The following is a 24,055-nucleotide window of genomic DNA, read 5'->3' on the forward strand; positions in this document are numbered from 1 at the left end:
CAGCATCCCTGGCCAGTGCTCACTGACACCAGCACCAACATTGATTCACCCCCTCTCATCTGTGATAATCAAAAATGTCTCCAGACATTGTCGAATGTCATCTGGCAAATAAAATGGCCCCAGTTGAGAACCACTGTCTAGAGTATGCATTCATTCCTTTTTTCTCCAACAAATATCTACCGATCAACTAGTAGGTCTGTGTCAACCTCTACACTAGAGGCCAGAGAGATGAAGGTAATGGGAGGATTTCAGACAAATAAGCAATTACAATAGATTATGAACTATACCAAATGTGCAGTTCAGAACTATGATGGTATGTAATATAGAATACAGCATATAATCAAACAGATCAAGAGAAGCTTCTCAAAGGAAGTAAAATTTAAACAGAGAGTTCTAGGGAAGAAGAATGAATATAAACAGAAATAAGAGAAAGTCCAGTGAATCTCAGGAACTGAGACATTTAGAATGTATACATACAAAACACAGCACCTAATAGTCATCCTCTGAGAACCTACTACGTTATAGGTACTAAAAATATCACTGTGAATGAGACAAATATGGTCTCTGCTTTCATGGTATTTATAGTCTAGTTAGGGAAAAACGAATTCTTAAAATAACTAAAAATCACAATATGGTGTTAAATGATTTGGAGCCAGCAAGAGTACTGTGGTAGCAGGGCAGAGTCACACTCACCTAGCCAGACCTGGCTTCCCCAAGCAACACCTAATTTCACATTCGAAGGATGAATGGGAGTAATAGAGGAAAGAAGAAAACAATTTGAAGCAGAAAAAAAAATAGCTTGTATAAATATGTACTCATTACAGAACATTTCAATTTATACCTTTTACAAAACAAATTGGTCTACCAGTAGAAAAAGCCACTGAAGTCATCACTGAACTTCAACAACAAAATGAAAATCAATTTTTTTCATTCTTAATTGACAGAATGTGTACTTTTAAATATTTTCTTCTAAAACTCTGAATTGCCTCAAGCATAAAGGATGGGAGATGTCTAAAATAACCCCTATCTTTGTGCTGATCCCAACATGTCCCCATATGCTAAAATTAAAGCACTAACAAAATACACATTTAAAAACATGGATGGACAAATTCTTAAAAGCAAAGCACAAAATAATATGCTGCCTTTCTTGAAAAGTAGGGTGGGAATAAGAATGTATTAACATACTTGTAATTGTTTATAAATGCATAAAGAAACACAAAAAGTTAAAAACTAGCAATAGTCAGTAACTGAGGAAGAGATGATATGGGAGAGCAATTAAAAATTAAAAACATACCACTGTCAAATACATTTTTTTAAAAAAATTACCATTAATGTTTCAACACTAAACCTACGTTATGAGTAAGAAAGAACTATCCTTAATTCATTGTGTTTAATATTTATCATTTATATGAAAACTGATTTTACACTTTATATATTTACCCTACTGGAATTCACTGATTCATTCATTTTTTGTGAAATCCTTATTTATATTTATTTCCCCTTGCTCTGCTACCAATATATCATCATTAGCCATGTCTTTGGTTGTACAATAACATTATATACCTATATCCAACTGAGACTGATTACAAATAATTCATCTTTAGCTGCTTATTTTGTCAACACAATCCAATGGAAATACAGTATTCTATTTATTAAGAAAACTAGAAAAATGATGTTCTTCCTTCTCATACAAAGCAAGCTAAGACTATGTTGCTATGTTCCAAAAGTTGAACAAGGGAAAAAATTTAAAATAAGGTATATTTTCTTTCTTGGCAATTCACTATTACAATTCTTTGGAAATTATTATATTTTTCAGTAAAAAATAACACATTTGGGGAAAAGATAGAATGACACTTTTCCAGTCTGCCAGGAAACAGAGCCCTTCTTCAAATGAAGACCTATCAAAATATGCAAGCAAATGTCATGGCAACAGAAGCTCTCACCATGGTAACATCATCCCAGCTTCAGAGGAAAACCACTCTAATTCATCATGTACTTCAAGACAAGGCATTAGACGAATTCCAATTTTCATTTTACAATCTCTCCATAACATTCAATGTACCTGGCAGTAGTAAAGATTTAATAAAAACATTAATATTTCATAAGAAAGCAATATTAAAATCAAAGCTGACTCAATTTATATGCAAACTGATTAATGCCAGGGATATAAAATCAAGCAGACCCACCCTACAAAAAATCCAGATAGTGATAAAGACACAAAAACAATGACATCACAACTGTTTAAGTGTAAATACTCTCAACTCAATATAGAAACAATTAAATGTTTGATATTCCCCGGATAGCTGGTAGATAAAGCAAGAAAAGCCTTTTAAAAAATAAAACAAAGAATATAATTTCAAGATATTTATTATTACTTCTACATTGTAATTCATCATATATAATTCTGTTTTATTTCAGTGATGGATTATTATTAATGGCACAAAAATTCTTACTTAGAAATACGGGTCTCCAGATGACAAAAGTAAAATCGAACATGATTTTTTAAGAGGTTAGAAATTAATAAGTTATTATCACAAATAAAATTTTACTATGCTATGTACATCATTAAAATCCTCTTATAAAAGCTAGTAAACAAGTATAATCAACTTTGTAAATTAAAAGATCTAACAGCTATCAGAACTCAAACACCTGGAAGCTAAAGACCACCTTGCTTAAGAATGCTTGGATAAAACAGGAGATCAAAGATGAACTTAAACAATTCATGGAAACCAATGAGAATGAAGACACTTCGGTCCAAAACCTATGGGATACAGCAAAGGTGGTTCTAAGGGGGAAATACATAGCCATCCAAGCCTCCCTCCAAAACATTGAAAAATCCAGAATACACCAGCTGTCTCTACACCTTAAAGAACTGGAGAATCAACAACAAATCAAACCAACTCAACATGCAAAAAGGGAAATAATCAATATTATAGCAGAGATCAATGAGGTAGAAACGAGAGATACAGTAGAATGTATCAAAGAAACTAGAAGCTGGTTTTTTGAAAGAATCAATAAGATCGATAAACCATTGGCCACACTAATCCAAAAGAAAAGAGAGAAATCCCAAATTAATAAAATTATGACTGAAAAGGGAGAGATCACAACGAACACCAAGGAAATAGAAACAATCATCAGAAATTATTACCAACAGTTATATGCCAATAAGCTAAGCAACCTAGATGAAATGGATGCATTCCTGGAAAACTACAAACTCCCAAAATCGAACCAGGAAGAAATTGACAACCTGAATAGACCGATATCTAGTAACGAGATTGAAGCAGTGATCAAAAACCTCCCCAAAAACAAGAGCCCAGGACCTGACGGATTCCCTGGGGAATTCTACCAAACTTTCAAAGAAGAAATAACACCAATTCTCCTGAAGCTGTTCCAAAAAATTGAAGCAGAAGGACAACTTCCAGACTCTTTTTATGAAGCCAGCATTACCCTGATCCCCAAACCACGCAAAGACCCTACCAAAAAGGAGAATTTCAGACCAATATCACTGATGAATATGGATGCAAAGATTCTCAACAAGATCCTAGCAAACAGGATCCAGCAGCACATTCAAAAGATTATCCACCATGACCAGGTGGGATTCATCCCTGGGTTGCAAGGATGGTTCAACATTCGCAAATCAATCAATGTGATAGAACAAATCAATAAGAGAAGAGAGAAGAACCACATGGTCTTCTCAATTGATGCAGAAATAGCATTGGACAAAATCCAGCATCCGTTCCTGATGAAAACGCTTCAAAGTATAGGGATATACTGAACTTCATAAAATCTATCTATGAAAGACCCACAGTAAATATCATCCTCAATGGGAAAAAGCTTGCAGTCTTCCCGTTGAGATCAGGAACACGACAAGGATGCCCACTCTCACCACTCTTGTTCAACATAGTATTAGAAGTTCTAGCAATGGCAATCAGACAACAAAGAGAAATCAAAGGTATCCAAATTGGCAAGGAAGAAGTCAAACTCTCTCTCTTCGCAGATGACATGATTCTTTATATGGAAAACCCCAAAGACTCCACCCCCAAACTATTAGAACTCATACAGCAATTCAGTAACATGGCAGGATACAAAGAAAATGTACAGAAATCAGTGGCTTTCTTATACACTAACAATGAAAATACAGAAAGGGAAATTAGAGAATCGATTCCATTTACTATAGCACCAAGAAACATAAGATACCTGGGAATAAATCTAACCAAAGAGGTAAAGGACCTGTACTCGAGGAACTACAGAACACTCATGAAAGAAATTGAAGAAGACACCAAAAGATGGAAGACTGCTCCATGCTCTTGGATTGGAAGAATAAACATTGTTAAAATGTCTATACTGCCTAGAGCAATCTATACTTTTAATGCCATTCCAATCAAAATTCCACCGATATTTTTCAAAGAGCTGGAGCAAATAATCCTAAAATTTGTATGGAATCAGAAGAGACCCCGAATTGCTAAGGAAATGTTGAAAAACAAAAACAAAACTGGTGGCATCACATTACCTGATTTCAAGCTTTACTACAAAGCTGTGATCACCAAGACAGTGTGGTACTGGCATAAAAACAGACACATAGACCAGTGGAACAGAGTGGAGAGCCCAGATATGGACCCTCAACTCTATGGTGAAATAATCTTCGACAAAACAGGAAAAAATATTCCATGGAAAAAAGACAGTCTCTTCAATAAATGGTGCTGGGAAAACAGGACAGTGATATGTAGAAGAATGACACTCGACCATTCTCTTAAACCATACAGAAAGATCAACTGGAAATGGATAAAAGACCTCAACGTGAGACAGCAATCTATCAGAATCCTAGAGGAGAACATAGGCAGTAACCTCTTCGACATCAGCCACAGGAACTTCTTTCAAGATATGTCTCCAAAGGCCAAGGAAACAAAAGCAAAAATGAACTTTTGGGACTTCATCCAGATCAAAAGCTTCTGCACAGCAAAGGAAACAGTCAACAAAACAAAAAGGCAACCCACGGAATGGGAGAAGATATTTGCAAATGACAGTACAGACAAAAGGTTGATATCCAGGGTCTATAAAGAACTCCTCAAACTCAACACACACAAAACAGATAATCATATCAAAAAATGGGCAGAAGATATGAACAGACACTTCTCCAACGAAGACATACAAATGGCTATCAGACACATGAAAAAATGTTCATCATCACTAGCCATCAGGGAGATTCAAATTAAAACCACATTGAGATACCACCTGACACCAGTTAGAATGGCCAAAATTAGCAAGACAGGAAACAACGTGTGTTGGAGAGGATGTGGAGAAAGAGGAACCCTCTTACACTGTTGGTGGGAATGCAAGTTAGTGCAGCCACTTTGGAGAACAGTGTGGAGATTCCTGAAGAAATTAAAAATAGAGCTTCCCTATGACCCTGCAATTGCACTGCTGGGTATTTATCCCAAAGATACAGATGTAGTGAAAGAAGGGCCATTTGTACCCCAATGTTTATTGCAGCAATGGCTACGGTCGCCAAACTGTGGAAAGAACCAAGATGCCCTTCAACGGATGAATGGATAAGGAAGATGTGGTCCATATACACAATGGAGTATTATGCCTCCATCGGAAAGGACGAATACCCAACTTTTGTAGCAACATGGACGGGACTGGAAGAAATTATGCTGAGCGAAATAAGTCAAGCAGAGAGAGTCAAGTATCATATGGTCTCACTTATTTGTGGAGCATAACAAATAACATGGAGGACATGGGGAGATGGAGAGGAGAGGGAGTTGAGGGAAACTGGAAGGGGAGATGAACCATGAGAGACTATGGTCTCTGAAAAACAACCAGAGGGTTATGAAGGGGCGGCGGGGGAGTGGGGGCGGGGTTGGGAGGTTGAGGGACAAGGTGGTGGGTAATGAGGAGGGCACGTACTGCATGGAGCTCTGGGTGTGATGCCAAAACAATGAACACTGTTATGCTGTAAATAAACAAATAAAAATTAAAAAAAAAAGAGATATGTCTCCAAAGGCCAAGGAAACAAAAGCGAAAATGAACTTTTGGGACTTCATCCAGATCAAAAGCTTCTGCACAGAAAAGGAAACAGTCAACAAAACAAAAAGGCAACCCACGGAATGGGAGAAGATATTTGCAAATGACAGTACAGACAAAAGGTTGATATCCAGGGTCTATAAAGAACTCCTCAAACTCAACACACACAAAACAGATAATCATATCAAAAAATGGGCAGAAGATATGAACAGACACTTCTCCAACGAAGACATACAAATGGCTATCAGACACATGAAAAAATGTTCATCATCACTAGCCATCAGGGAGATTCAAATTAAAACCACATTGAGATACCACCTGACACCAGTTAGAATGGCCAAAATTAGCAAGACAGGAAACAACGAGTGTTGGAGAGGATGTGGAGAAAGAGGAACCCTCTTACACTGTTGGAGGGAATGCAAGTTAGTGCAGCCACTTTGGAGAACAGTGTGGAGATTCCTGAAGAAATTAAAAATAGAGCTTCCCTATGACCCTGCAATTGCACTGCTGGGTATTTATCCCAAAGATACAGATGTAGTGAAAAGAAGGGCCATTTGTACCCCAATGTTTATTGCAGCAATGGCTACGGTCGCCAAACTGTGGAAAGAACCAAGATGCCCTTCAACGGATGAATGGAAAAGGAAGATGTGGTCCATATACACAATGGAGTATTATGCCTCCATCGGAAAGGACGAATACCCAACTTTTGTAGCAACATGGACGGGACTGGAAGAAATTATGCTGAGCGAAATAAGTCAAGCAGAGAGAGTCAAGTATCATATGGTCTCACTTATTTGTGGAGCATAACAAATAACATGGAGGACATGGGGAGATGGAGAGGAGAGGGAGTTGAGGGAAACTGGAAGGGGAGATGAACCATGAGAGACTATGGACTCTGAAAAACAACCAGAGGGTTATGAAGGGGCGGCGGGAGGGGGTGGGGTGGGGTGGGAGGTTGAGGAACCAGGTGGTGGGTAATGAGGAGGGCACGTACTGCATGGAGCACTGGGTGTGATGCCAAAACAATGAACACTGTTATGCTGTAAATAAACAAATAAAAATTAAAAAAAAAAAAAAGATATGTCTCCAAAGGCCAAGGAAACAAAAGCGAAAATGAACTTTTGGGACTTCATCCAGATCAAAAGCTTCTGCACAGCAAAGGAAACAGTCAACAAAACAAAAAGGCAACCCAAGGAATGGGAGAAGATATTTGCAAATGACAGTACAGACAAAAGGTTGATATCCAGGGTCTATAAAGAACTCCTCAAACTCAACACACACAAAACAGATAATCATATCAAAAAATGGGCAGAAGATATGAACAGACACTTCTCCAACGAGGACATACAAATGGCTATCAGACACATGAAAAAATGTTCATCATCACTAGCCATCAAGGAGATTCAAATTAAAACCACATTGAAATACCACCTGACACCAGTTAGAATGGCCAAAATTAGCAAGACAGGAAACAACGTGTGTTGGAGAGGATGTGGAGAAAGGGGAACCCTCTTACACTGTTGGTGGGAATGCAAGTTAGTGCAGCCACTTTGGAGAACAGTGTGGAGATTCCTGAAGAAATTAAGAATAGAGCTTCCCTATGACCCTGCAATTGCACTGCTGGGTATTTACCCCAAAGATACAGATGTAGTGAAAAGAAGGACCATCTGTACCCCAGTGTTTATTGCAGCAATGGCTACGGTCGCCAAACTGTGGAAAGAACCAAGATGCCTTTCAATAGATGAATGGATAAGGAAGATGTGGTCCATATACACAATGGAGTATTATGCCTCCATCAGAAAGGATGAATACCCAAATTTGTAGCAACATGGACGGGACTGGAAGAGATTATGCTGAGCGAAATAAGTTAAGCAGAGAGAGTCAAGTATTATATGGTCTCACTTATTTGTGGAGCACAACAAAGAACATGGAGGACATGGGGAGATGGAGAGGAGAGGGAGTTGAGGGAAACTGGAAAGGGAGATGAACCATGAGAGACTATGGACTCTGAAAAACAACCAGAGGGTTTTGAAGGGGCGGGGGGGGTGGGAGGTTGAGGAGCCAGGTGGTGGGTAATAGGGAGGGCACATACTGCATGGAGCACTGGGTGTGATGCCAAAACAATGAACATTGTTATGCTGTAAACAAACAAACAAACAAAAAAAACCTTTCGTTTGCTCAAAAACCTGTACAGGAATGGATCTGTGTCCTGATGGAAGCAGTGGGGCTGCCAAGGGGGTAGAAATGACTGCAGTGGTTGGATATTGACACTGGACAGCCTTGTAAGAGATGTTCTCATCTTGCTTCTTTGAAGGCCCCTTCCCATTCATGGTGGTCCTGGGGACAAGGAGAAAAGGAATGTCAATGATTTCAAGAAGTTGAAACCTGCCAAGCATTAGAACACCATCTCTTCTACACGAATTCATTCTCTTATTCACCCCCAGTGTCCCGCAGCAGACAGGAGGGGTCTGGTCCAACAGCGGTTGCGGGCAGTGGCCCTTCCACAGGCCAACTCCCCTCTAGCCCAGAAGTACAATGACCAGGTCCCAGGCTTTCAACTCATCTAATATCTGTGCCTTCTCTAGGGGCCCCAGGGAATTTCTGGGCACTTTCTCTGCCTTCTAGGAGGCTCTGCGGGGCTGGGTCAAGTGCTCTCAGCGGACATGGACCACCCTGCCAGTTGTATCCTCCTGCATTTGCCACCTATCGACACGGGAGGATCAATTGAGGGGACGTCCTCTCAGAGAGATACATAGCAAACAGTATAGAGGTCCTCTTTCTTCCATTGTTTACTCTCATCTCTCAGTACTTTCTACCATCTCTTGATTTCCCTGGAATTTCAAGCCCAGGAGAGGGGGCGTGGGTCAGAAGCCAAACATTTGAATTCACACTCCTGTCTTTCTTGAATGTTTTCCGCAAAACAAAGGGCCTAAAACAATATTGATAACCTCATATGGTTTCTGTGGGCCAGCCATCCAAGTGCAACTAGTCAGGTCCCTGTGCCTCAGGATCTCTCACAAGGGTGCAGTCAAGATGACATCTGGATCCTAAGTCATCTCCAGGCTTCTTGGGGGGAAATCTGCTTTTGAGGTCACTCAGGGGGATGTGAGCAGCCAGAGGTCCTCCATAGCTCGATGCAACAAATCTTCATTACTTGCCCCATGGGCCTCTCCATTATAGAGCAGACAATGAGCAGCCGGCTTCCCTGGGAAAAGATGAGGGATGGAGGTAGGGCGGGCAAGCCCAAGAGGAGATCAGTCTCTTTGTAAACTAAATTCCGAAGTGACATCCTATCACTTTGGCTATATTCAGTCCTTTAGAAGTGAGTCACTAGTTCCTCACTCTAATCAAGAGGTAGAGTATGGAACACAAAATGATGTGCGTCCAAGATGCGAATCATTGGAGACCCTTTAAGGCTGCCCTCCCTACTTTGGTGGGACTTGACTTCAGCTAGCCACCACTATAATATTTGCATCCTTACTAGGATGTGAATTAGGAGAACATTTAACCAAGCCCTTCTGGGATCCTTCAGCAGCTTACCTAGAAGTTCCTTGCACAAGGGTGCCTGTCAGTTCAGGGTCTGGTTCCTGATTTCGGTCAGGGTGTGATCACATGATCTGTGAAATCCAGCCCAGCATCCTGTTCTGCACTTGAGTCGGAAGCCCCTCTAGGAATCTCTCTCTGCCACTCCCCCGCTTGCGCACGTGTGTGTGTGTGTGTGTGTGTGTGTGTGTGTGTGTGTGCCTTCTCCCTTTCGTCTCTTTGAAGAAGAAGAAGAAGAAGAAGAAGAAGAAGAAGAAGAAAAGTAGTAGACATAGTAGTACAAGTTATTGGCACAGAAGTGAATCATTAGACCACCCTTTTTTGGAACAGGAGGTCTGAAATTCACTAGCTGTGTGATCTTGGGGCAAGTTGTTTCCCCTCTCTGAAAATCAGTCAGACATGACACATTGGGTTATTGAGAAGATTAAGTGATCGATAAAAGACACTTCACACCCTCCATTTCTTGGCATAGAATCCCTTAATAAAATCCATTCTGAGTAGCAGGAGTCTCAGCATTTTGATATTTTTATTTTTATTGTGTTAAGCTTAACACTGAAGAATATTCTCACACACTCATACGGCTCAAGGGAATATGGATCATCAGCTAAATAATGGGGTGGATCTCAAGACAAAGGAGCAAAGGGTATGGTTTAAGGGGTAAACAGAGGATCTTTTGTGCTCTGGTTGTGAGAGTTGGTGGCTGCTGGGCAAGGGAATCAGACCTGCAGGGGACCCGAGAACTTGGAGTCTGGCCAGTGCACCCTTGCTCCCTTCTTGGGCTTCCTGGGTTTCAGGGGAGCCTTTGGCCCTTGACGGTATTTGGAGGCTGTGCCCGGAACAGCAGGAGCAGGAGCAGGAGCAGGAGGCCCCCCGGAGACAGGCTGGACCTTGGGCCCAGAGTTGGCCAGCTTCTGCCTGAGGCAATGGTTTTGGGCCTGGAGACTTTGGAACACCCTCTCTGCCCACAGGACAGCCTTCTGGCTCTCCTCACTTCTATTCTCCACCTGGAGGCGCTCCCGCTCATGCAAGGAGGAGATTTTCCGCCATTCTTAGTGCAGGTCCGCGGCCATGTTCCTGTAGAGGCCCAAGTGCCAGTGGGCAGCATCCGCCCTCCTGCGCACCTTGGCAAGTTCGTTCTTCACTTTCAGGCAGCGTGCTGGTCTTCTGCTGCGATGATGCGACAGCTCCACGGGCTTGTGCGTCCGGTTCGGTCTTCTCCATGCCTTTTCCAGTGACTTCCTCGTTCTGGGCACAATGCCCCTTTCTTCTTCGGAAGCTGAATGCACTCTTTACCAGGAACACCACCACTGCAGTGCACACCAGGATCTCCCAGCGAAACCCAGAGACTCGTGGCACATGTGGCCAACGTTCAGATATCACCAACCCAGCAGCCCATAGCTGCTCCAGGACAGACCACTGCGGCTCCAGAACTGTGTGGGGAGTCATTTGGATGGCCACCAGCTGGCTCCAAAGAGCCTTGTGGCTTTGTCTCCGATTACCAGTGTCTTCTGGGCCACTAGGAAGTGCTTGGAACTCCTACGAGGGTTCCGTCTCCAACGCAAACCAGTGCCTGGCAACAGGAGCTGCAGGGAGGAGGGGTGGGGGAGGTGCACCTGAGTCTCCAAGGCACATCAGTGCCTGCAAACAGAGCTGACAGCAGGTGGGGTAGGGGAGGGGAATCGCTATATTGTACACCTGAAACAAAGACAACCCTATCGATCAATTTCTCGGAAGTACAATTTAAACAGTAAAAAAAAAAAAAAAAAAGCATTTAAAAAGAAAACTAGGTATCCAAAGGAGAAAACTAACAAATATCCAAACACTGAGAAAGTAACCTTCTAGATGATCAAAGATCAAAGATCAAATCTCAATGCATTGAAGAGAAGGAAAATGAAAATACAACATGTGAAAATTTGTGGGACACAGCTCAATCAATGGACAGCACCATATAGAGCACTCGATGCCTATGTTAGAAAGAAGGAGGAGCATCTGGGAGGCTCAGTCAGTTAGTCCAACTCTTGATTTTGACTCGGGTCATGATCAAACTCGGGGTTCTGAGACTGAACCTGCATTGTGCTGGTGCTGGGCATGGAGGCTGCTTAATAATCCGTCTCTATCTCTCTCTCTCTGTACCCCTTCCCTGTCTACCTCTCTCTCTCTCTCTCTCTCTCTCTCTCTCAGTCTCTCCCTGTCTCAAAACAATAAGCTCTCCACGTCAGAACCTAGAAAAAGGAGAGAAAATAAATCTAAAGAAGAAAACCCAAGGAAACCTTCCACCCAATTTCAAGGTCTACAGCTATAGTAATCAAAACTGTGTGGTGTTGGTGAAGGGATAGACAAATGGAACAGTATAAAGATAGATAAGTGGAACAGGATCAAACCCAGAAAGAGACCAACAACCAACATGTCAATGCGGTTCTGACAAAGGGAAAAAGCAGTTCAATGGAGAAGTGACAGCATTTTGAATAAATGGTGCTAGAGCAAGTGGACTTCCAGAGACAAAGAAGAAGAAGGAGAAGAAGAAGTGGGAGGGGCAGAGAGGAGGAGGAGGTGGAGGTGGAGGACGAGGAGGGCGAGGACCACAATCGAAGTCTCATCCTCTGGACAAAACTGAACTCGTGCCAACTGGGTGACTCAGTCGCTGAGGCAGCCAGCTCTTAATTTTGGCTCTTGTCATGCTCTCAGGGTCCCGGGACAAAATCAGGCTCCAAGCTCACTGGGGAGTCTGCTTAAGGACGCTCTTTTGGCTTCTCCCTCCACCCCACGCCCCACTCATGCGCATGCTCACTCTCTCAAAAAGAAAAAAAAATTTGTTAAATTAACTCAAAATTAATCACCGCCTTCTATGTAAAATGATAAATCTTCTAGGGAAAAAAATGTCCAGAATGGACAGCTAGGTAAAGAATCCTCCGACTGGACATCAAATCATGTTCCGTTCAAGAAGAGTTGATTCATTAGACATGATCCAACAATCAGAATTGGAAGTCTGTAATGTGTGAAACACCTTGTGAAGAAGACCCAAAAGGGAAGCTACAAACTGGGAGAAAATAGGTGCAAACCACATACCTGATAAAGGACTCCTGTCGGAAGGAGAGAACCTCAAAAGTTGACCCCCAAAGAAGCAAGCCATCCAGTCTGAAAAGAACAAAAACCAAAAAAATGGGCAAAAGACCGAAACCCTTTACCAAAGAGTATACAGATGGAAATCGCATAAAAAGTTACCATCGGGGCAATTCAAATTCAAACTCCAATGAGCTCTCACTGCACACCTATCACCATGATGCAAACCAAATGCACCCGAGAGGGAGAGAGAGACCCCACTCCCCAATGCAAGGCAGGATGTGGCACGACTGGATCGCTCCTGCATCGCTGTTGGGAATGGAAGATGATAGAGCTCCCTCTTGAAAACAGTTCACAGTTCCTTTTCTTTTTCAAGGCCTGGATTTAAATTCCAGGGAACAAGCAGTAGAATATGCTTTTCGGGTGCACAGTAGAGTGACCCAACCCTCCACACAGTTTCTCTGAAAACTAGACTTGCAACCACCCTAGGACCCCAGTCATTGCACTCTTGGCATTTCTCTGAGAGAAATCCAAACTTACGTTTGCTCAAAAACCTGTACATGAACGGATCTGTGTCCTGATGGAAGCAGTGGGGCTGCCAAGGGGGTAGAAGTGACTGCAGTGGTTGGATATTGACACTGGACAGCCTTGTAAGAGATGTTCTCATCTTGCTTCTTTGAAGGCCCCTTCCCATTCATGGTGGTCCTGGGGACCAGGAGAAAAGGAATGTCAACGATTTCAAGAAGTTGAAAGGATTTCAAGAAGTTGAAACCAAGCATTAGAACACCATCTCTTCTACATGAATTCATTCTCATATTCACCCCCAGTCTCCCAAAGCAGACAGGAGGGGTCTGGTCCAACAGGGGTTGCAGGCAGTGGCCCTTCCACAGGCCATCTCCCCTCCAGTCTAGAAGTCCAACGACCAGGTCCCAGGCTTTCAACTCATCTCATTCTCTCGGGGCCTTCTCTAGGGGCCCCAGGGAACTTCTGGGCTCTTTCTCTGCCTTCTAGGAGGCTCTGTGGGGCTGGGTCGAGTGCTCTCAGCCGACTTGGACCACACTGCCAGGTGTCTCCCCCTGCATTTGCCACCCTTCGACACAGGAGGATCAAGTGGGAGGATGTCCTCTCAGAGAGATCCATGGCGATCAGCATAGATGTCCTCTCTCTTCCATTGTTTACCCTCATCTCTCAGGCGTTTCTACCATCTCTTGATTTCCCTGGAATTTCAACCCCAGGAGAGGGGGGGTGGGTCAGAAGCCAAACATTTGGCTTCCCACTCCTGTCTTTCTTGAAGGTTTTCCCCGAACCAATGGGCCTAAAAGAACATTCATAAGCTGATATGGTTTCTGTGGGCCAGCCATCCAGGTGCAACTAGCCAGGTCCCTGTGGCTCAGGATCTCTCACAAGGCTGCAGTCCAGAGGGCCTCTGGATCTTCAGTCATCTGCGGGCTTGTTGGGGGTAAGTCTGCTTTTGAGCTCCCTCAGCTGGCTGTGAGCAGCCAGAGGCCCTCCATTGCTGGAAGCAAGAAATAGTCATTCCTTGCCCCATGGGCCTCTCCAGCATAAAGCTCCCAAAGAGCAGCTGGCTTCCCTGGGAACAGATGAGGGAGGGAGGGACGGAGGGCGGGCAAGCCCAAGAGGAGACCAGTCTCTTTGTAAACTAACCTCCGAAGGGACATCCTATCACTTTGGCCACATTCTGTCCTTTACAAGGGAGTCAGTAGTTCTGACTCGAATCAAGAGGTAGAGTATGGAACACAAAACGATGTGTACCCAAGATGGGAATCGTTGGAGACCCTTAAAGGCTGCCCTCCCTACTTGGCTGGGACTTGACCTCAGCTAGCCACCACTATAATCTCTGCATCCTTATATTATTATATATTATGTTAGATTATATTATATGCACTATTATCTTTGCATAGAATCATCACATCCTAGGACGTGAACGAGGGGAACATTTTACCAAGCCCTTCTGGGATCCTTCAGCAGCTTTGCTAGAAGTTCCTTGCCCAAGGGTGCCTGTCAGGTCAGTGTCTGGCTCCTGATTTCGGTTCAGGGCTGATCACGTGATCTGGGAAATCCAGACCAGCGTCTGGTTCAGCACTTGAGTCCCAAGCCTGTCGAGGAATCTCTCTAACTCGGCCCCTCCCCCGCCTGCATGTGTGTGCGTTCCTTTGTGTGTGTGTGTGTGTATGTGTGCGCCGTCACCCTTTCTGTCTCTCCAAAGAAAAAGAAGAAGAAGAAGAAGAAGAAGAAGAAGTAGAAGAAGAAGAAGAAGAAGAAGAAGAAGAAGAAGAAGAAGAAGAGGAGGAGGAGGAGGAGGAGGAGGAGGAGGAGGAGGAGGAGGAGGAAGAAGAAGAAGAAGAAGAAGAAGAAGAAGAAGAAGAAGAAGAAGAAGAAGAAGAGTAGTAGGCATAATACTAGAAGTTATTGGCACAGCAGGTGATCATTAGACAACCCTGGTTTGGAACGGGAGCTCTGAAATTCACTAGCTGTGTGATCTTGGGGCAAGTTGTTTCCCCTGTCTGAACCTCCGTCAGACATGACACACTGGGTTATTGGGACGATTAAGGGATCAATAAAAGACACTTCAAACTGTCCCTTGCTTGGCATAGAATCCCTTAATCAAATCCATTCTCAGTAGCAGTAGTCTCAGCCATTGGATATTTTTATTTTTATTTGTGTTATGCTTAACACTGAAAAATATTCTCTCACACTCATACGGCTCCAGGGAATATGGAGCATCAGGCTAAAGGATGGGGTGGATCTCAAGTCAAAGGAGCCATGGGTATGGCTGAAGGGGTAAGCACAGGAGCTTTTGTGCTCTGGTTGTGAGTGTTGGTGGCTGCTGGGCAAGGGAATCAGACCTGCAGGGGACCCGAGAACTTGGAGTCTGGCCAGTGCACCCTTGCTCCCTTCTTGGGCTTCCTGGGTTTCAGGGGAGCCTTTGGCCCTTGAGGGTATTTGGAGGCTGTGCCCGGAACAGCAGGAGCAGGAGCAGGAGGCCCCCCGGAGACAGGCTGGACCTTGGGCCCAGAGTTGGCCAGCTTCTGCCTGAGGCAATGGTTTTGGGCCTGGAGCCTTTGGAACTCCCTCTCTGCCCACAGGACAGCCTTCTGGCTCTCCTCACTCCTCTTGTCCACCAGGAGGCGCTCCCGCTCATGCAAGGAGGAGATTTGCTGCCATTCTCGGTGCAGGTCGGTGGCCATGTTCCTATAGAGGCCCAAGTGCCAGTGGGCAGCATCCGCCTTCCTGCGCACCTTGGCAAGCTCGTTCTTCACTTGCAGGCAGCGTGCCTTCTCCTCCATCATCTTCCTCTCCAGGTGTCTGAGGTGCTCTTCGCACAGCTTCGGCTCTGCCTCAAGCTTCAGGCGCAACTGCGGAATCTCACCGTCCAGGAGGGTGTTCCGAAGGTGAACAGGTCCTTGCTCAGCTTGGTGGCTTGTTGGGTTTCTTGGGAGCTCTTCATTCCTCTGACGTGCCTTCTTCAGTGCCCTGGACGGCTTGAATTGGTTCACGGGGCTCCCGCCTGAGGGCACGTGGTCAGGGGAGGAGGAGCCAGTCTCCACCTGCCTCCTTGAGCCCCCACCTTCCAGATGATCTCCAAGCAGCTCTAGCACATGCATCCCCTTCAGGAGGATCTGGCTGAGGGTGTGCTGTTGGCTCTGGCCCTCAGCGCTGGCCTGCCGCCGCACTCCTCCTTCAGGAAGCTCTGGCCTGCCTGCCTGCCCTGCCTCGTCCTGCACTCTCTGTCCACAGCTGCCAATCTCCTGAACCAGCGGGTCTGCACTTGCCTGCAGATCACGGCTGTCCTTGAAGCCTTCTGGTGTTTTCCTCACCAGGGCTTCTCCATCTTCCTGGGCTGCTCCACAGATGGGATTTTCATGAGGCAGCTGCTGAGGGCTCTTCAACAGCCTTTCCCGAACTCCCTTCAGCAGTTGCGTGGTGTTTCCCACTGACCAACACCCGGCATCTTGATTCAGGGCAGCCAGAGCAAGAAGCTGGAACGGGAGAGGACTGGCCTTCGGCTCGGATGATGCGACAGCTCCACGGGCTTGTGCGTCCGGTTCAGTCTTCTCCATGCCTTTTCCAGAGACTTCCTCGTTCTGGGCACACTGCCCCTTTCTTCTTCGGAAGCTGAGTGCACTCTTTCCCAGGAACACCACCACTGCAGTGCACACCAGGATCTCCCAGCGAAACCCAGAGACTCGTGGCACATGTGGCCAACGTTCGGATATCACCAACCCAGCAGCCCACAGCTGCTCCAGGACAGCCCACAGCGGCTCCAGAACTGTGTGGGGAGGCATTTGGATGGCCACCAGCTGGCTCCAAAGAGCCTTGTGGCTCGGTCTCCGATCACCAGTGTCTTCTGGGCCACTAGGAAGTGCTTGGAACCCCTATGAGGGTTCCGTCTCCAATGCAAACCAGTGCCTGGCAACAGGAGCTGAAGGGAGGAGGGGTGGGGGAGGTGCACCTGAGTCTCCAAGGCACATCAGTGCCTGCAACCGGAGCTGACAGCAGGTGGTGTAGGGGAGGGGAATCGCTCTATTGTACACCTGAAACAAAGACAACCCTATCGATCAATTTCTCGGAAGTACAATTTCAACATTAAAAAAAATATATTTAAAAAGCAAACTAGGTATCCAAAGGAGAAAACTAACAAATATCCAAACACTGAGAAAGTAACCTTCTAGATGATCAAAGATCAAAGATCAAATCTCAATGCATTGAAGTGAAGGAAAATGAACATACAACATATGACAATGTGTGGGACACAGCACAATCAATGGACAGCACCATGTAGAGCAATCACTGCCTATGTTAGAAAGGAGGAGGAGCATGTGGGAGGCTCAGTCAGTTAGTCCAACTCTTGATTTTTACTCGGGTCATGATTAAACTCGAGGTTGTGAGACTGAACCTGCATTGTGCTGGTGCTGGGCATGGAGGCTGTTTAATAATCTCTCTCTCTCTCTCTCTCTCTCTTTCTCTCTCTCTGTTCCCCTTCCCTGTCTCTCTCTCTCTCTCTCTCTTTGTCTCAAAACAATAAGCTCTCCACGTCAGAACCTAGAAAAAGATGAGAAAATAAAACTAAAGAAGAAAACCAAAGGAATCCTTCCTCCCAGTTTCAAGATCTACAGCTATAGTAATCAAAAATGTGGTGTTGGTGAAGGGATAGACAAATGGAACAGTATAAAGATAGATAAGTGGAACAGGATCAAACCCAGAAAGAGACCAACCACCAACATGTCAATGGGATTCTGACAAAGGGGAAAAGCAATTCAATGGAGGAGTGACAGCGTTTTGAAGAAATGGTGCTAGAGCAAGTGGACTTCCAGAGACAAAGAAGAAGAAGGAGAAGAAGAAGAGGGAGGGGCAGAGAGGAGGAGGAGGTGGAGGTGGAGGACGAGGAGGACGAGGACCACAATCGAAGGCTCATCCTCTGTACAAAACTGAACTCGTGGCGCCTGGGTGACTCAGTCGCTGAGGCAGCCAGCTCTTAATTTCGGCTCTTGTCATGCTCTCAGGGTCCCGGGACAAAATCAGGCTCCAAGCTCACTGGGGGGTCTGCTTAAGGACGCTCTTTTCGCTTCTCCCTCCACCCCACGCCCCACTCATGCGCATGCTCACTCTCTCAAAAAGAAAAAAAAAGTTGTTAAATTAACTCAAAATTAATCACCGCCTTCTATGTAAAATGATAAATCTTCTAGGGAAAAAAATGTCCAGAATGGACAGCTAGGTAAAGAATCCTCCGACTGGACATCAAATCCTGTTCCGTTCAAGAAGAGTTGATTCATTAGACATGATCCAACAATCAGAATTGGAAGTCTGTAATGTGTGAAACACCTTGTGAAGAAGACCCAAAAGGGAAGCTACAAACTGGGAGAAAATAGGTGCAAACCACATACCTGATAAAGGACTCCTGTCGGAAGGAGAGAACCTCAAAAGTTGACCCCCAAAGAAGCAAGCCATCCAGTCTGAAAAGAACAAAAACCAAAAAAATGGGCAAAAGACCGAAACCCTTTACCAAAGAGTATACAGATGGAAATCCCATAAAAAGTCACCATCGGGGCAATTCAAATTCAAACTCCAATGAGCTCTCACTGCACACCTATCACCATGATGCAAACCAAATGCACCCGAGAGGGAGAGAGAGACCCCACTCCCCAATGCAAGGCAGGATGTGGCACGACTGGATCGCTCCTGCATCGCTGTTGGGAATGGAAGATGATAGAGCTCCCTCTTGAAAACAGTTCACAGTTCCTTTTCTTTTTCAAGGCCTGGATTTAAATTCCAGGGAACAAGCAGTAGAATATGCTTTTCGGGTGCACAGGATAGTGACCCAACCCTCCACACAGTTTCTCTGAAAACTAGACTTGCAACCACCCTAGGACCCCAGTCATTGCACTCTTGGCATTTCTCTGAGAGAAATCCAAACTTACGTTTGCTCAAAAACCTGTACAGGAACGGATCTGTGTCCTGATGGAAGCAGTGGGGCTGCCAAGGGGGTAGAAGTGACTGCAGTGGTTGGATATTGACACTGGACAGCCTTGTAAGAGATGTTCTCATCTTGCTTCTTTGAAGGCCCCTTCCCATTCATGGTGGTCCTGGGGACCAGGAGAAAAGGAATGTCAACGATTTCAAGAAGTTGAAAGGATTTCAAGAAGTTGAAACCAAGCATTAGAACACCATCTCTTCTACATGAATTCATTCTCATATTCACCCCCAGTCTCCCAAAGCAGACAGGAGGGGTCTGGTCCAACAGGGGTTGCGGGCAGTGGCCCTTCCACAGGCCATCTCCCCTCCAGTCTAGAAGTCCAACGACCAGGTCCCAGGCTTTCAACTCATCTCATTCTCTAGGGGCCCCAGGGAACGTCTGGGCTCTTTCTCTGCCTTCTAGGAGGCTCTGTGGGGCTGGGTTGAGTGCTCTCAGCCGACTTGGACCACACTGCCAGGTGTCTCCTCCTGCATTTGCCACCCTTCGACACAGGAGGATCAAGTGGGAGGATGTCCTCTCAGAGAGATCCATGGCGATCAGAATGATGTCCTCTCTCTTCCATTGTTTACCCTCATCTCTCAGGCGTTTCTACCATCTCTTGATTTCCCTGGAATTTCAACCCCAGGAGAGGGGGGGTGGGTCAGAAGCCAAACATTTGGCTTCCCACTCCTGTCTTTCTTGAAGGTTTTCCCCGAACCAATGGGCCTAAAACAACATTCATAACCTGATATGGTTTCTGTGGGCCAGCCATCCAGGTGCAACTAGCCAGGTCCCTGTGGCTCAGGATCTCTCACAAGGCTGCAGTCCAGAGGGCCTCTGGATCTTCAGTCATCTCCGGGCTTGTTGGGGGTAAGTCTGCTTTTGAGCTCACTCAGCTGGCTGTGAGCAGCCAGAGGCCCTCCATTGCTGGAAGCAAGAAAGAGTCATTCCTTGCCCCATGGGCCTCTCCAGCATAAAGCTCCCAAGGAGCAGCTGGCTTCCCTGGGAACAGATGAGGGAGGGAGGGACGGAGGGCGGGCAAGCCCAAGAGGAGACCAGTCTCTTTGTAAACTCACCTCCGAAGGGACATCCTATCACTTTGGCCACATTCTGTCCTTTACAAGGGAGTCAGTAGTTCTGACTCGAATCAAGAGGTAGAGTATGGAACACAAAACGATGTGTACCCAAGATGGGAATCGTTGGAGACCCTTAAAGGCTGCCCTCCCTACTTGGCTGGGACTTGACCTCAGCTAGCCACCACTATAATCTCTGCATCCTTATATTATTATATATTATGTTAGATTATATTATATGCACTATTATCTTTGCATAGAATCATCACATCCTAGGACGTGAACGAGGGGAACATTTTACCAAGCCCTTCTGGGATCCTTCAGCAGCTTGCCTAGAAGTTCCTTGCCCAAGGGTGCCTGTCAGTTCAGTGTCTGGCTCCTGATTTCGGTTCAGGGCTGATCACGTGATCTGGGAAATCCAGACCAGCGTCTGGTTCAGCACTTGAGTCCCAAGCCTGTCGAGGAATCTCTCTAACTCGGCCCCTCCCCCGCCTGCATGTGTGTGCGTTCCTTTGTGTGTGTGTGTGTGTATGTGTGCGCCGTCACCCTTTCTGTCGAAGAAGAAGAAAGAAGAAGAAAGAAGAAGAAGAAGAAAGAAGAAGAAGAAAGAAGAAGAAGAAAGAAGAAAGAAGAAAGAAGAAAGAAGAAAGAAGGAAGAAGGAAGAAGGAAGAAGGAAGAAGAAGAAGAAGAAGAAGAAGAAGAAGAAGAAGAAGAAGAAGAAGAAGAAGAACAAGAACAAGAACAAGAACAAGAACAAGAACAAGAACAAGAACAAGAACAAGAACAAGAACAAGAACAGTAGTAGGCATAGTAGTAGAAGTTATTGGCACAGCAGGTGATCATTAGACAACCCTGGTTTGGAACGGGAGCTCTGAAATTCACTAGCTGTGTGATCTTGGGGCAAGTTGTTTCCCCTGTCTGAACCTCAGTCAGACATGACACACTGGGTGTTGGGACGATTAAGGGATCGATACAAGACACTTCAAACCGTCCCTTGCTTGGCATAGAATCCCTTAATCAAATCCATTCTCAGTAGGAGGAGTCTCAGCCATTGGATATTTTTATTTTTATTTGTGTTACGCTGAACACTGAAAAATATTCTCTCACACTCATACGGCTCCAGGGAATATGGAGCATCAGGCTAAAGGATGGGGTGGATCTCAAGTCAAAGGAGCCATGGGTATGGCTGAAGGGGTAAACACAGGAGCTTTGGTGCTCTGGTTGTGAGTGTTGGTGGCTGCTGGGCAAGGGAATCAGACCTGCAGGGGACCCGAGAACTTGGAGTCTGGCCAGTGCACCCTTGCTCCCTTCTTGGGCTTCCTGGGTTTCAGGGGAGCCTTTGGCCCTTGAGGGTATTTGGAGGCTGTGCCCGGAACAGCAGGAGCAGGAGCAGGAGGCCCCCCGGAGACAGGCTGGACCTTGGGCCCAGAGTTGGCCAGCTTCTGCCTGAGGCAATGGTTTTGGGCCTGGAGCCTTTGGAACTCCCTCTCTGCCCACAGGACAGCCTTCTGGCTCTCCTCACTCCTCTTGTCCACCAGGAGGCGCTCCCGCTCATGCAAGGAGGAGATTTTCTGCCATTCTCGGTGCAGGTCGGCGGCCATGTTCCTATAGAGGCCCAAGTGCCAGTGGGCAGCATCCGCCTTCCTGCGCACCTTGGCAAGCTCGTTCTTCACTTGCAGGCAGCGTGCCTTCTCCTCCATCATCTTCCTCTCCAGGTGTCTGAGGTGCTCTTCGCACAGCTTCGGCTCTGCCTCAAGCTTCAGGCGCAACTGCGGAATCTCACCGTCCAGGAGGGTGTTCCGAAGGTGAACAGGTCCTTGCTCAGCTTGGTGGCTTGTTGGGTTTCTTGGGAGCTCTTCATTCCTCTGACGTGCCTTCTTCAGTGCCCTGGACGGCTTGAATTGGTTCACGGGGCTCCCGCCTGAGGGCACGTGGTCAGGGGAGGAGGAGCCAGTCTCCACCTGCCTCCTTGAGCCCCCACCTTCCAGATGATCTCCAAGCAGCTCTAGCACATGCATCCCCTTCAGGAGGATCTGGCTGAGGGTGTGCTGTTGGCTCTGGCCCTCAGCGCTGGCCTGCCGCCGCACTCCTCCTTCAGGAAGCTCTGGCCTGCCTGCCTGCCCTGCCTCGTCCTGCACTCTCTGTCCACAGCTGCCAATCTCCTGAACCAGCGGGTCTGCACTTGCCTGCAGATCACGGCTGTCCTTGAAGCCTTCTGGTGTTTTCCTCACCAGGGCTTCTCCATCTTCCTGGGCTGCTCCACAGATGGGATTTTCAGGAGGCAGCTGCTGAGGGCTCTTCAACAGCCTTTCCCGAACTCCCTTCAGCAGTTGCGTGGTGTTTCCCACTGACCAACACCCGGCATCTTGATTCAGGGCAGCCAGAGCAAGAAGCTGGAACGGGAGAGGACTGGCCTTCGGCTCGGATGATGCGACAGCTCCACGGGCTTGTGCGTCCAGTTCGGTCTTCTCCATGCCTTTTCCAGAGACATCCTCGTTCTGGGCACACTGCCCCTTTCTTCTTCGGAAGCTGAGTGCACTCTTTCCCAGGAACACCACCACTGCAGTGCACACCAGGATCTCCCAGCGAAACCCAGAGACTCGTGGCACATGTGGCCAACGTTCGGATATCACCAACCCAGCAGCCCACAGCTGCTCCAGGACAGCCCACAGCGGCTCCAGAACTGTGTGGGGAGGCATTTGGATGGCCACCAGCTGGCTCCAAAGAGCCTTGTGGCTTGGTCTCCGATCACCAGTGTCTTCTGGGCCACTAGGAAGTGCTTGGAACCCCTACGAGGGTTCCGTCTCCAACGCAAACCAGTGCCTGGCAACAGGAGCTGAAGGGAGGAGGGGTGGGGGAGGTGCACCTGAGTCTCCAAGGCACATCAGTGCCTGCAACCGGAGCTGACAGCAGGTGGGGTAGGGGAGGGGAATCGCTATATGGTACACCTGAAACAAAGACAACCCTATCGATCAATTTCTCGGAAGTACAGTTTCAACATTAAAAAAAAATATATTTAAAAAGCAAACTAGGTATTAAAGGAGAAAACTAACAAATATCCAAACACTGAGAAAGTAACCTTCTAGATGATCAAAGATCAAAGATCAAATCCCAATGCATTGAACTGAAGGAAAATGAACATACAACATAAGAATATGTGTGGGACACAGCACAATCCATGGACAGCACCATGTAGAGCAATCACTGCCTATGTTAGAAAGGAGGAGGAGCATCTGGGAGGCTCAGTAAGTTAGTCCAACTCTTGATTTTGACTCGGGTCATGATTAAACTCGAGGTTGTGAGACTGAACCTGCATTGTGCTGGTGCTGGGCATGGAGGCTGTTTAATAATCTCTCTCTCTCTCTCTCTCTTTCTCTCTCTCTGTACCCCTTCCCTGTCTCTCTCTCTCTCTCTCTCTGTCTCAAAACAATAAGCTCTCCACGTCAGAACCTAGAAAAAGATGAGAAAATAAAACTAAAGAAGAAAACCAAAGGAATCCTTCCACCCAGTTTCAAGATCTACAGCTATAGTAACCAAAAATGTGTGGTGTTGGTGAAGGGATAGACCAATGGAACAGTATAAAGATAGATAAGTGGAACCGGATCAAACCCAGAAAGAGACCAACCACCAACATGTCAATGGGATTCTGACAAAGGGGAAAAGCAATTCAATGGAGGAGTGACAGCGTTTTGAAGAAATGGTGCTAGAGCAAGTGGACTTCCAGAGACAAAGAAGAAGAAGGAGAAGAAGAAGAGGGAGGGGCAGAGAGGAGGAGGAGGAGGTGGAGGTGGAGGACGAGGAGGACGAGGACCACAATCGAAGGCTCATCCTCTGTACAAAACTGAACTCGTGGCGCCTGGGTGACTCAGTCGCTGAGGC

Source organism: Meles meles, chromosome 1, assembly GCF_922984935.1.
Source record: "Meles meles chromosome 1, mMelMel3.1 paternal haplotype, whole genome shotgun sequence".
NCBI lineage: Eukaryota > Metazoa > Chordata > Mammalia > Carnivora > Mustelidae > Meles > Meles meles.